Genomic DNA, 12,360 nt, shown 5'->3' on the forward strand with positions numbered 1-12,360 from the left:
AATAAGGTTACACGGGCACGTAGCATAGTAAATAACGTATCTTGTGGTGCATGTGATACGCTGACAAATATTAAACGATTTGGTACCATCAGCGTTCAAGAACCTATCACATCGCACCACATTCGGACAGGCGACACATCAGCCACACGGAACGCACCCACCACGACTAGCAAATCTATCGAGAAAGGTGGGCATCACTTGTTCAGGATAGTGACTAGAGACCAAATGGTCTTTTAAGTTCTTTGCCCTTCTAAAGGACATCAATGGTGCTGGTGAAATCAATTTTTTCAATATAGGGTCAACCTTTAGAATCGGCCATGCCCTTTGCAAACTGGAGCGAACCATATCAGCACGGGAACTAAACGTAGTTACAAATCTCACAGTGTCATCCGCCCTTTGCCTAGGTGTATTATTATATAGGAGGCTGTGGCGGGAAGCATGCTTGGCTCGATGATATGCCATCTTAACCAACCTATGACTGTAACCACGGGCAAAAAAGCGCTGCCTCAGCTCCTCAGCTCTAGTCTCAAAGTCACCATCAGACGAGCAGATTCTGCGAAGACGGAGAAATTGCCCCACTGGCACAGAGCGAATCATGTGCTTAGGATGACCCGAGGAGGCAAAAAGTAGTGTATTGGTAGCCGTCTCCTTTCTAAAAATATCAGTTTGTAAATAACCAGAAGTGTCTCGTCTGATGGTGACATCCAAAAAGTCAAGTGACCGATAATCAAAAACAAAGGTCAAATGCACATTGAGGTCATTGCTGTTCAGGGTCTGCATCACCTGCCCAAGGTCGACGGGGGTGCCCTGCCAAATGAAGAAGATATCGTCAATGTATCGTGTCCATAAAGGGACACGGTCCATTAACCCCTGTTCATTAGACAGGAACAGGTCCCTCTCCCACAACCCCAGGAAAAGACCAGCATAAGCGGGCGCAAAGGCCGCGCCCATGGCGGTCCCCTGGAGCTGAAGGTAGAAGGACCCCTTAAATACAAAAAAGTTATGAGTGAGGGTGAACTCTAAAAGCTCCAGCAGAAGTTCTCGTAGGCCAAGCGGTAATGATGATGTACCTAAGAAATAACGTACGGCCGCAATGCCATCTTTATGTCTAATGTTAGTATATAACGATTCAACATCTGCTGAAACCAAAAGAGAATCACCCTCCAAACACAACCCGTCGACCCTGCGCAAGAGATCACCCGTATCCCGCAGAAAGGAAGGGAGGCTTGTCACAAGAGGCTGGAGGTGGTAATCAATCCACTTATTAATGTGGTCCAGGAAATTCCCTCTACCAGACACGATAGGTCTGCCGGGCGGTGTGGAGGTATTTTTGTGTATCTTGGGGAGGAGATATAGCGTCGCCACAGCTGGCTCAGGAACCACCAAAGCCGATGCTAACTCTTTGGTGACAATGCCGTCCTGGAGTGCCCGTTTAAGAATCTTATCTAGTTGACCACAGTATGCCGAGAGGGGGTTATATGTCAAACGTCTATAACAGGTCGTATTATTTAATTGACGATATGCCTCCTTCTCGTACATATTGGTGGGCCACAAGACGACATTGCCACCTTTATCAGCCGGTTTAATAACTGTATTTGGAAGTTCCTGCAGAAAACTCAACCTCAGCCTCTCCTCCCTTGTAAGATTATCGTTGACACGGAAATGTGGTATTTTATATAAATCCTCCATCACCACCCGGACAAACAAATCGATACTGGAACAAGATGACAGTGGAGGGAACCTCGTGGACCGTGGACGAATGGAAGGTGGAATCTTACCTCCTTCACCAATGTGCTCACTAGCCAACTCCTCGAGTATCCTTAGGGCCTCCTGTTCCTCTTCTGTGGGAAAAAGGGAAGAGGGAGGGACCCACCAATATGTACGAGAAGGAGGCATATCGTCAATTAAATAATACGACCTGTTATAGACGTTTGACATATAACCCCCTCTCGGCATACTGTGGTCAACTAGATAAGATTCTTAAACGGGCACTCCAGGACGGCATTGTCACCAAAGAGTTAGCATCGGCTTTGGTGGTTCCTGAGCCAGCTGTGGCGACGCTATATCTCCTCCCCAAGATACACAAAAATACCTCCACACCGCCCGGCAGACCTATCGTGTCTGGTAGAGGGAATTTCCTGGACCACATTAATAAGTGGATTGATTACCACCTCCAGCCTCTTGTGACAAGCCTCCCTTCCTTTCTGCGGGATACGGGTGATCTCTTGCGCAGGGTCGACGGGTTGTGTTTGGAGGGTGATTCTCTTTTGGTTTCAGCAGATGTTGAATCGTTATATACTAACATTAGACATAAAGATGGCATTGCGGCCGTACGTTATTTCTTAGGTACATCATCATTACCGCTTGGCCTACGAGAACTTCTGCTGGAGCTTTTAGAGTTCACCCTCACTCATAACTTTTTTGTATTTAAGGGGTCCTTCTACCTTCAGCTCCAGGGGACCGCCATGGGCGCGGCCTTTGCGCCCGCTTATGCTGGTCTTTTCCTGGGGTTGTGGGAGAGGGACCTGTTCCTGTCTAATGAACAGGGGTTAATGGACCGTGTCCCTTTATGGACACAATACATTGACGATATCTTCTTCATTTGGCAGGGCACCCCCGTCGACCTTGGGCAGGTGATGCAGACCCTGAACAGCAATGACCTCAATGTGCATTTGACCTTTGTTTTTGATTATCGGTCACTTGACTTTTTGGATGTCACCATCAGACGAGACACTTCTGGTTATTTACAAACTGATATTTTTAGAAAGGAGACGGCTACCAATACACTACTTTTTGCCTCCTCGGGTCATCCTAAGCACATGATTCGCTCTGTGCCAGTGGGGCAATTTCTCCGTCTTCGCAGAATCTGCTCGTCTGATGGTGACTTTGAGACTAGAGCTGAGGAGCTGAGGCAGCGCTTTTTTGCCCGTGGTTACAGTCATAGGTTGGTTAAGATGGCATATCATCGAGCCAAGCATGCTTCCCGCCACAGCCTCCTATATAATAATACACCTAGGCAAAGGGCGGATGACACTGTGAGATTTGTAACTACGTTTAGTTCCCGTGCTGATATGGTTCGCTCCAGTTTGCAAAGGGCATGGCCGATTCTAAAGGTTGACCCTATATTGAAAAAATTGATTTCACCAGCACCATTGATGTCCTTTAGAAGGGCAAAGAACTTAAAAGACCATTTGGTCTCTAGTCACTATCCTGAACAAGTGATGCCCACCTTTCTCGATAGATTTGCTAGTCGTGGTGGGTGCGTTCCGTGTGGCCGATGTGTCGCCTGTCCGAATGTGGTGCGATGTGATAGGTTCTTGAACGCTGATGGTACCAAATCGTTTAATATTCGTCAGCGTATCACATGCACCACAAGATACGTTATTTACTATGCTACGTGCCCGTGTAACCTTATTTACGTTGGGCTGACTACTCGCCAGCTCAAGGTTAGAATAAGGGAACACGTACTGGGCATTCAGGCGGCAGTCGGTCACGCGGACGCCTCCACCTTAAAAACAATACCACGTCATTTTAAAGATTTCCACAACTGTGATGGTACGCTGTTGAGGGTACGTGGTATTGAATCTTTAAATATTAACATCCGTGGTGGTGGTCTGTCTAAACGTCTGTCTCAGCTTGAGACAAGATGGATTTGGGCTCTGAACACTGTTCATCCCAATGGGCTAAATGAGTGCCTCTCGTTTGTCCCTTTCCTGGGGTCCCCCTGCTGATGTATTTTGCGGGCTGCATTGTGCATTGACCTCTATGGTTTTAAATTCTTTTACTAATTTTGTTTTATTTTTTAGTGACTTTTTCTATATTCGTGGTGCTTGTGATGGAGAGTGGAGTTACCAAGATGAAGATGGGGTGTATTCCGTACCAAATTTTGTATATGTATCCGTTCGGTTATATGTATATTACTGGCCTTATGTATGATGTTACTATGTGGCCTATTTATGTACGGAATAGTTACAATGTATATTGGTATATAAATATTGTATGATGGTATAATATTACTCATCTTCCAATTATGATGCTATCATGTATTTATCCATGTTGACCGATTAATGTACAGCATTGATTAATTGCGTACTTATGCATATATTATATTGTATAAATTTGGGTTTATATAGTGTGTGTTATACTTGTCTTACACCTCCGCCATATGTTTCTGTGGTTTGGGGTCTCTGTGTCTTAAATTATATTATGTATTATGTATTCTGTTCCCCTGTATGGCGGTGCAGCACCGCTCTGCTTGTTGCGGTATGGTGCTGGCACGTTGCCCACAGTTAGTATGGCCGCTGTTTGTTGTGACGCTGTGTGGGTCCCTCCCTCTGCCCGTCGCTGCTTGCCGCTTGTTGTTCTGGTCACATGGGGCCCCATGTGATCTTACAGCAGCGGTGATGTCAGTGCATGGAGGCGGGTGAATGGATCATCGGTGTCGCACAGACATGGTCACTTCCGGTCGCGGGTGCTTTTATACCGCTCTGCCGTCCTGCATGACATGCCCCCTGAGGAAGGAAGTGTTATACTTCCGAAACGCGCGTCGGGGAGTGCGGGAGCCCACACTTGCTGGGTGCATATATACGATTGGGTAAGGCTTACAGTATGCTTTTATGTTCTTATACTTTGCTGCGCACTTGCGCTCATGATCTACCTACACCCCAGTATGTGGGCTCTCGCTAACTATGTGGTGATGTACTCTGCTGCCTGATTTTGTCTTGTCCCTGTTTGATACCTTTGTGTATAGTTTTATTAATAAAGTTGTTTCTACTTTTGTACTTGCGGACATTTTTCCACCTTTTACTTTGTGGTTCTATGTATGTAAACCATGTCTCATATCCTGTCGGGTTTGGGAAGGAGATAGCAAAAGCCGGCAATTGAATTACCGGCTTTTAACCCCTTCCCAACCCATGACGCCACGTAGGCATCATGAAAGTCGGTGCCAATCCGACCCATGACCCCTATGTGGTGCCATGGAAAGATTGCGTCCCTGCAGATCAGGTGAAAGGGTTAACTCCAAATTCACCTCATCTGCAGGGACAGGGGGAGTGGTAGTAAGGGATGACTTGGGGTCACTTGTGGGGAGTTTCTATTGTTTAGGCACATCAGGGGCTCTGAAAACGCAACGTGACGCCCGCAGAGCATTCCATCAAAGTCTGCATTTCAAAACATCACTACTTCCCTTCCAAACCCAGACATGTGCCCAAACAGTGGTTTACCCCCACATATGGGGTATCAGCGTACTCACGAGAAACTGGACAACAACTTTTGGGGTCAAATTTCTCTCGTTACCCTTGGGAAAATAAAAAATTGCGGGCTAAAAAATCATTTTTGAGAAAAGAAAACATTTTTTTTTACTTTCATGGCTCTGCGTTATAAACTTCTGTGAAGCACTTGGGGGTTCAAAGTGCTCACCACACATCTAGATTAGTTCCTTTGGGGGTCTAGTTTCCAAAATAGGGTCATTTGTTGGGGATCTGCAATGTTTAGGCACACAGGGGCTCTCCAAACATGACATGGTGTCCGCTAATGATTGGAGCTAATTTTCCATTTAAAAAGCCAAATGGCGCGCCTTCCCTTCCGAGCCCTGCCGTGCGCCCAAACAGTGGTTTACCCCCACATATGGGGTATCAGCGTAGTCAGAACAAACTGGACAACAACATTTGGGGTCCAATTTCTCCTATTACCCTTGGCAAAATAGGAAATTCCAGGCTAAAAAATAATTTTTGAGGAAAGAAAAATTATTTTTTATTTTTATGGCTCTGCGTTATAAACTTCTGTGAAGCACCTGGGGGTTTAAAGTGCTCAATATGCATCTAGATAAGTTCCTTGGGTGGTCTAGTTTCCAAAATGGGGTCATATGTGGGGGAGCTCCAATGTTTAGGCACACAGGGGCTCTCCAAACGCAACATGGTGTCCGCTAACAATTGGAGCTTATTTTCCATTCAAAAAGTCAAATGGCACGCCTTCCCTTCCAAGCCCTGCCGTGTGCCCAAACAGTGGTTTACCCCCACATATGAGGTATCGGCGTACTCGGGAGAAATTGCCCAACAAATTTTAGGATCCATTTTATCCTATTGCCCATGTGAAAATGAAAAAATTGAGGCGAAAAGAAATTTTTTTGTTAAAAACAAGTACTTTTTCATTTTTACGGATCAATTTGTGAAGCACCTGAGGGTTTAAAGTGCTCACTATGCATCTAGATAAGTTCCTTGGGGCATCTAGTTTCCAAAATGGGGTCACTTGTGGGGGAGCTCCAATTTTTAGGCACACGGGGGCTCTCCAAACGCGACATGGTGTCTGCTAAAGAGTGGAGCCAATTTTTCATTCAAAAAGTCAAATGGCGCTCCTTCCCTTCCAAGCCCTGCCGTGCGCCCAAACAGTGGTTTACCCCCACATATGAAGTATCAGCGCACTCAGGACAAATTGGGCAACAACTTTCGTGGTTCAGTTTCTCCTTTTACCATTGGGAAAATAAAAAAAATTGTTGCTAAAAGATCATTTTTCTGACTAAAAAGTTAAATGTTCATTTTTTCCTTCCATGTTGCTTCTGCTGCTGTGAAGCACCTGAAGGGTTAATAAACTTCTTGAATGTGGTTTTGTGTACCTTGAGGGGTGCAGTTTTTAGAATGGTGTCACTTTTGGGTATTTTCAGCCATATAGACCCCTCAAACTGACTTCAAATGTGAGGTGGTCCCTAAAAAAAATGGTTTTGTAAATTTCGTTGTAAAAATGAGAAATCGCTAGTCAAATTTTAATTTCCTAGCAAAAAATTTTTTTATTTCCAAAATTGTGTTGATGTAAAGTAGACATGTGTGAAATGTTATTTGTTAACTATTTTGTGTCACATAGCTCTCTGGTTTAACAGAATAAAAATTCAAAATGTGAAAATTGCGAAATTTTCAACATTTTTGCCAAATTTCTGTTTTTATCACAAATAAACGCAGAATTTATTGACCTAAATTTACCACTAACATGAAGCCCAATATGTCACGAAAAAACAATCTCAGAACCGCTAGGATCCGTTTAAGCGTTCCTGAGTTATTACCTCATAAAGCAGTGGTCCCCAACTCCAGGCCTCGAGGGCCGCAAACAGTGCAGGTTTTCAGGATTTCCTTAGTTTTGCACAGGGGTTGGAATCATCACCTGTGCAGATGATCACATTACCACCGATGCAATACTAGAGAAATCCTGAAAACCTGCACTGTTGGCGGCCCTCGAGGCCTGGAGTTGGGGACCCCTGTCATAAAGGGACACTGGTCAGAATTGCAAAAAACGGCCAGGTCATTAAGGTCAAAATAGGCTTGGTCATGAAGGGGTTAAGCTATCTAGCTCTGTATTAAATATAAATATATATATATGTGTCTCACTAACATATATATATATATATATATATATATATATATATATATATATATAGACGGTATATAAGTTTTCATGAATATTTGAGCTCATCGATCCATTGTATGTCCGTTTTGCAAGCCGGTGAGAAAATCTCGCTGTACAGATGCCATACGGATTACATACGCAGAAGTACATGCGCAAAATACGCTGCCACACCCTGCCTACGGATGACATACGGATCACTATTTTGGTAACATTTCTGCGTATTACGCATGGAAAATATACGGACTGTATTTCCCTACGCTGAGTGTGACACCAGCCTTAAAGAGTCCAATGCAACCTTTACATCCCAAAGCTATGACGATAGGGAGCCAGCACCCAAACTGTCAGCACTCCAACTGCTCTTACACTACAACTCCCAGCAATCTACAGCATCAGACATGCAATTGTCATGGCTTATTGTGACTTGTATTTCCACAGCAGTTTGAGTCACTGAGCTTGCTGATGCTTCACCTAGACACAATGAAGTTTATGCCATGAAAGAACAACCCCCAAAACCTAAGTGCTGAGGTTACGGTGAATGTTGCAGAAATAAAAATGTATCTCTTCTTTATTTTAGTTAAAGATATAAAAAACAGATTTATATGAATTATGTTATTGCCATCATTTAAGAACTATATAAAATGTTTAGGTTACAGTAGAAGGGCTATCTTCCAACTTTTGAAGAACAGAAAGAGGGACAAAATAAGACTCCACATAGAAGAAAAGAGAAAAAAAAAAAAACAGCACAGATAGGCAGCATCTCATTAAAGCACATCCAATTTGCCTTGATAGTTAAACAGTAGAATTTCTGTGCAAAAAAAGCTGCAGAAAATATGCAAAATGTATGCTACATGTAAAAAAGGTCTAAAGTTTTAAAGCAAATGTGATTCTTTGAAATCTCTGCCTTTCGTGCGTATTAGGCCGGCTTCACACTTGCGAGTTTTACGGACGTAAGAGCGCAGAAACCAAGTCCGTAAAACTCGCAAAAAATACGGCACAATTATTCTCTATGCCCCTGCTCCTATCTGCCGTATTTTACTGATCAGTATTATACGGCTTTCTACGGCCGTACAAAATCGCAGCATGCTGCGTTTGTCACAAGAAATACGCCAATGAAAGTCTATGGAAGCGTGAAAAATACGGATTACACACGGACAAGCAGTGTGACTTGCGAGAAATACGTAGCGCTGTTAGACAGAAAAGCCGGTAATTCAGTGCGGTATACAGTAAAATCACACTGACAGCTTACAGTCCAATAGGTAGAATAAATGTGTACACATAGAATAGGTATATATATATATATATATATATGTCAGTGAGACACATATATGTACAGTGGGGCAAAAAAGTATTTAGTCAGTCAGCAATAGTGCAAGTTCCACCACTTAAAAAGATGAGAGGCGTCTGTAATTTACATCATAGGTAGACCTCAACTATGGGAGACAAACTGAGAAAAAAAAATCCAGAAAATCACATTGTCTGTTTTTTTAACATTTTATTTGCATATTATGGTGGAAAATAAGTATCAATGATCTATATTTAGCTTCATTTGCGGTGAGGCGCCCTCTGCTGGATGTTCATAGATCGTGGGAACTTACCTAGAAAGCTCCCAGGCTTTCTAGGAAAGTTCCCACGAACTTACCTAGAAAGCTCCCAGGCTTTCTAGGAAAGTTCCCACGATCTATGAACATCCAGCAGAGGGCGCCTCACCGCAAATGAAGCTAAATATAGATCATTGATCTATATTTAGCCTCATTCCCCGGGGTTTTGCAGCAAGGAGCAGCCTGCATTAGCGGAACTCCTTGCTGCAAAATGTTTTAACCCCTTCAGAAGGATTTACATCGTTGGACGTTACAGATCTGCGGAGGGTAAGTATATTGTTGGTTTATTATGTTTTTTTACTTACAGAACGAGGGTCTTCAGTGACTGGATTGGGCGTAGAATAAAATACTCCAACAACCATTGTTTTTATTTCATTAAAATAATTTTAAATAATGTGTTTGTGTTTTATTTAACCCTTTACTACAATTGGATTAATAATGGATAGGTGTCATAATTGACGCCTCTCCATTATTAATTAGGCTTAATGTCACCTTACAATAGCAAGGTGGCACTAACCCTTCATTACCCCATATCCCACCGCTACATGGGAATGGGAAGAGAGTGGCCAAGTGCCAGAATAGGCGCATCTTACAGATGTGCCTTTTCTGGGGTGGCTGGGGGCAGATATTTTTAGCCAGGGGGGGCCAATAACCGTGGACCCTCTCCAGGCTATTAATATCTGCCCTCAGTCACTGGCTTTACTACTCTGGCGGAGAAAATTGCGCGGGAGCCCACGCCAATTTTTTCCGCCATTTAACCCTTTATTTTAAGAGCTAGAACGGCCAAATTTTGCAGATACACACTACTGACATTAGTAGTGTGGAATCTGCAAAAAAATGGAGAGAAGACATGGTTTACTGTATGTAAACCATGTCTCAAATCATGTCGGGTTTTAGGAAGGAGAAAGAAAAAGCCGGTAATTGAATTACCGGCTTTCAAGCTGTAAAGCGCTGGAAAAAATATTAATATATATACATATATGTGTCTACTGACATATATATATATATATATATATATAGACAGTATATATATATATTTTTTTCTTTTTGGGACACATGGATCACTTCTATAGCGGTATGTTGGGTTTGCAAGCCTGCGAGAAAACCACGCAGTACGGATGCCATACGGATTACATACGGAGGATGCCATGCGCAAAAAACGCTGACACACCCTGCCTACGGAGGAGCTACGGACCACTATTTTCGGGACTTTTCAGCGTATTACGGCCGTAATATATGGACCGTATTTTCATACGCTGAGTGTGAAGCCGGCCTAAAGAGGCTGCAGAACTGTGCAGTTTGGGGGCATTTTTTCTCTATAGGCCTCTTCTAAAAAAAAACGCATGAAAATAAATGCTGTTGCATTTTTAAAAAGAATCAAAGCTTTTCTGTACTATTAAAAAGGCGGTAAAACACAGATTAATATCTGCACCAAAATCACATCAATTAAGGGGAAAATGCATAAAAGAAACACCTCAAACAAGCAATCATCAGAGAGGATTGTTATTGCGTTGTGTCGTGAGGACACCTGCACAAAAAAAGCAGCAGAAAAAACATAACATTGACACCACGTGTGAACATGGCCTCAGCATTACAGTTTTATTACTTTTTTATGGGTTTAATTAGAAATATCAATCACACCGTTTTTTACGCCATTTACCAATCTGTATGAATAAACTGATTGCTGTGCTGTACGGGTTGTCACGATTAGGCTACGTTCACATTAGCGTCAAACGACGCTGCGTCGTCAACGCACGACAACGCATGCGTCATGCGCCCCTATCTTTATCATTGGGGACGCATGCGTTGCGTTGTCGTGCGTTTTCGGTAAAACGCACGACGCATGCGTCGTTTCACCGCACCTGGGTGGCGTCGGAGACGCTACCATGTTGCATTTTTTTAGCATCCAAAAAACGCACGCGTCGCACTTGCGTCGCTCGTGCGTCGTCAATGCGTTCAATTTCCCATTGAAACCTATTGACAACGCACTTGCGTCGCGGGTGTGCGTCGTGCGTGCGTTGTGCGACGCATGCGTCGTTAGATAAAATGAAACAAAAAAGTGTCTAGACAGTGTCTAGACAGTGCAAACAGTGAGAAAAACATCCCCCATATATAAAGAAAATGTTGGATTGTTTGTCACTTCTGCTGCAGGCTACACAACAGACTAGACACACTACAATACTGTCTTTTCATCCGCTGTCCAGAGATGTAAGTATAGAATGATTCTGTGCATTTTCTACATGTTTTTTAAAATTATTTTTGCAAGTTGTGTATTATATTCTGCACTGTGGTTAAAGATATTGTGGTATTTTTAGTCTGGTTGTGATGTATGGCGTGGTATAGGATGGCGTTTCATTGTCTGCGGCCTTGATTATTGTTCTTTCCAGGATAGATTTTTCTTTTCCATTTTTTGGTTTGGTGGTGTTTTTTGTATTCAGTTGTGATGTTTTATTCTTGCGTTATATGATGGCGTTTAATAGTCTCCGGTCCTGTCGGTTTTATTGTAAAGTATGGTAGTATAGAATGATTCTGCGCCCTGTTATTAAATGTAATAATTTATATTGCAAGTTGTGTATTATGTTCAGCACTGTGGTTGTGTAAAGACATTGTTGTATGTTTCTGGTTGTGATGTATGGCGTTGTATGGCCTTTTATTGTCTCCGGCCCTGTCGGTTTTATTGTAAAGTATGGTGTGTTAATGTTTCTGCCCTTAATTTTTGGGGGTTGTTAATTTTTTCCTTTCAAAAATCTATTGTGTTTTTTGTGTTGCTCCATGCATACTGTACTTTAAAAAAAAAAAAAAAACTCTTTTGGGATTACTACATTGGGTCTGTTGTAGATTAGTTTTCTTATCTTTAGGCTTTTGTACTCTGGCATTGGGTTGTCTCTGCCATTGTTTCTTTAATTTAATCAATGTGGCAGTGTTGTTTGCTCAGCGTTAGTTCAGTTGGAGTGCAATGTTCTTTGTGGTTTAAATGAATATTTTTTTTTTTTTATATATATATTGCTGGATTGTGCATAGGAGCATAGGATCAATGTTATTTTGTTCTTTATTTCAGAATTGCATTAGTCATGGCCAGCGGCAGCGATTCGAGCAACACCCCACCGCTGAGGAGTCCGGTGAGTACATGATCTACTATTGCTTACTATATTCGCTGTCATTTGTAGATGGGTCACTCAACTTTTTGGTAAACTATTTTGCAGGCTTCTTCAAGTGAGGAGGAGGACCAGGAGGAAGAGAGGGAGCAGGAGCAGAGACCACGGGGCCAAGCTGTGGTTGCAGGATGGAGAGTAAGTTTTTCTTTCAAACCTATTCATTTTTTTTCTGTAATTTTTTTGTTTTTGCGGGTATGGGGGGTGGTGGGAGGGGG

At 42.8% G+C, this 12,360-nt stretch overlaps 1 protein-coding gene across 1 annotated transcript in view; it reads right to left on the minus strand.

The window, feature by feature from the left end:
• Window positions 1-12,360, minus strand: part of KCNQ5 (potassium voltage-gated channel subfamily Q member 5) — a 952,749-nt gene that overhangs the window by 322,328 nt on the left and 618,061 nt on the right. The gene's annotated exons all lie outside the window — the stretch shown is intronic.

The sequence above is a fragment of the Ranitomeya imitator genome, chromosome 5 (assembly GCF_032444005.1).
Source record: "Ranitomeya imitator isolate aRanImi1 chromosome 5, aRanImi1.pri, whole genome shotgun sequence".
Lineage (NCBI taxonomy): Eukaryota > Metazoa > Chordata > Amphibia > Anura > Dendrobatidae > Ranitomeya > Ranitomeya imitator.